The sequence below is a fragment of the Capricornis sumatraensis genome, chromosome 7 (genome assembly GCF_032405125.1).
Source record: "Capricornis sumatraensis isolate serow.1 chromosome 7, serow.2, whole genome shotgun sequence".
NCBI classification, from domain to species: domain Eukaryota; kingdom Metazoa; phylum Chordata; class Mammalia; order Artiodactyla; family Bovidae; genus Capricornis; species Capricornis sumatraensis.
This window is the reverse complement of record NC_091075.1, coordinates 87,461,391-87,464,388: the sequence shown is the minus strand read 5'-3', so window position 1 is coordinate 87,464,388 and position 2,998 is coordinate 87,461,391.

Below are 2,998 nucleotides of genomic sequence, written 5' to 3'. Positions count from 1 at the left end.
CAACTCTCACATCCATACATGACCACATGAAAAACCATAGCCTTGACTAGATGGACCTTAGTCATCAAAGTAATGTCTCTGCTTTTCAATATGCTATCTAGGTTGGTCATAACTTTTCTTCCAAGGAGTAAGCGTCTTTTAATTTCATGGCTGGAGTCACCATCTGCAGTGATTTTGGAGCCCAAAAAAATAAAGTCTGACACTGTTTCCACTGTTTCCCCATCTATTTCCCATGAAGTGATGGGACCAGATGTCATGATCTTCGTTTCCTGAATGTTGAGCTTTAGGCCAACTTTTTCACTCTCCTCTTTCACTTTCATCAAGAGGCTTTTTAGTTCCTCTTCACTTTCTGCCATAAGGGTGGTGCCATCTGCATATCTGAGGTTATTGATATTTTCTCCCAGCAATCTTGATTCCACCTTGTGTTTCTTCCAGTCTAGCATTTCTCATGATGTACTCTGCATAGAAGTTAAATAAGCAGGGTGACATATACAGCCTTGACGTACTTCTTTTCCTATTTGAAACCAGTCTGCTGTTCCATGTCCGGTTCTAACTGTTGCTTCCTGACCTGCATACAGATTTTTCAAGAGGCAGGTTAGGTGGTCTGGTATTCCCATCTCTTTCAGAATTTTCCACAATTTATTGTGATCCACACAGTCAAAGGCTTTTGCACAGTCAATAAAGCAGAAATAGATGTTTTTCTGGAACTCGCTTGCTTTTACCATGATCCAGCGGATGTTGGCAATTTGATCTCTGGTTCCTCTGCCTTTTGTAAAACCAGCTTGAACATCAGGGAGTTCACGGTTCAGGTATTGCTGAAGCCTGGCTTGGGGAATTTTGAGCGTTACTTTACTAGCATGTGAGATGAGTGCAATTGTGTGGTAGTTTGAGCATTCTTTGGCATTGCCTTTCTTTGGGATTGGAATGAAAACTGACCTTTTCCAGTCCTGTGGCCACTGCTGAGTTTTCCAAATTTGCTGGCATATTGAGTGCAGCACTTTCACAGCATCATCTTTCAGGATTTGAAATAGCTCCACTGGAATTCCATCACCTCCACTAGCTTTGTTTGTAGTGATGCTTTCTAAGGCCCACTTGACTTCACATTCCAGGATGTCTGGCTCTAGATGAGTGATCACATCATCATGATTATCTAGGTCATGAAGATCTTTTTTATACAGTTCTTCTGTGTATTCTTGCCACCTCTTCTTAATATCTTCTGCTCCTGTTAGGTCCATGCCAGTTCTGTCCTTTATCAAGTCTGTCTTTGCATGAAATGTTCCCTTGGTATCTCCAATTTTCTTGAAGAGATCTCTAGTCTTTCCCATTCTGTTGTTTTCCTCGATTTCTTTGCATTGATCATTGAAGAAGGCTTTCTTATCTCTTCTTGCTATTCTTTGGAACTCTACATTCAGATGCTTATATCTTTCGGTTCCAGACAAATCAGCATTTAATTTATTTATTGCAAAGAGAGCATGTTGTAAAATATGATGGGGGGAACTATACTTAAATTCCCCGTTCTTTAATTTTTTAATTTGTATTTTTAATGTTTGGTGAGTTCTTTTTACTATAGCTTGTCCCTGTGGATTAAATGGGATGCCCGTGTTATGTTTAATTTGGAACTTTGTGCAAAATTCCTGGAAAGACTTAAAGGTGTAAGCAGGAGCATTGTGAGTTTTTAAAGCTTTTGGCAAACCCAAATATGAAAAACAAGTAAAGAGATGTTGTATTACATCCTTATATGCCTCTCCTGTGCGAGCAGTTGCAATAATGACATGGGAAAAAGTATCTACAGTTACATGAACAAAAGACAGTTTTCCAAATGAGGAGACATGAGTTACATCCATCTGCCAAAGCATATTAGGTTTGAGACTGCGAGCGTTAACTCCCAAAGGTAAACTATAGTAGTGGGATAGTGTGAGCAGGAACGAAAAATCTCTCAAGCAGATTCTTGAGGAATTTGAAATTGATATCTTAAGGCAGTAGCATTTTGATGATGAAGGGAGTGAGAGACTCGGGTTTCTTCAAAAACAGAGGCCACTGTAACCCTGGTTAATGAATCTGCCAATTTTCATCAAACATTAAAAGAGCATCAAGTTGTTCTTTGTTATATGGAATTACAATTTCTGATGGCTCTTTACCAAATAATTTAATGTTCCGCTTCCTTCCTTTTAGTATCAACATAGCTATCAACCCTGGATAAGAAACCACTATTTTTTTAGCTTGAGCGGGAAGATGGACCCACTCTAGAGGGCTGTTTTGCCATAAAACTAATTTTTTTGTCTGGCTACCCCAATTACACCTACGGGGATTTTATGGTAAAGAAATTGTCAAGCAGTTGTCAATTTAATTTTTTAAATTTTTTAAATTTATGTTTTAACAATATAAATTTAAAGATATGTTAATTTAGGTCTAATGTTTAGTTTAGGTCTCTGTATAAATTTAAATAATAAATGTATAACTTCCTTATCTCATTTAGGTATACAGATATACCTAAATAATGTATAAACTTATTGACATATAATATATATAAATCAATATACTTGAATTAATCTTTATAATTAATATTTTAATCAATATGTATTGTAGCAATATAACATGCACACAACTAATACCAACCAACACAAACCAATGTACTGTAATAATATATGTCACACATAAATAATATAACTATACAGTATATATAATATATTTCATCACAGCACATCAATCTATACCAATTAATATCAGCTACATACACACTATATTACCACAATATATATATTATATATATATATAATATAATTATACAGTATATATTTAATATGTATATATAGTATACATATTAACATATACAAATTAATTAAGTATACATTTGTAAATAGAATTAGATATACCTTTATTATATTTTATTTATACCCATACCTAATTAGGCAAACTGTAATTAGGCAAATATATTTATAGTCAAATATATTATGTATTTATAACAATATATAAAATATCATTAATTGTACCGACTGTT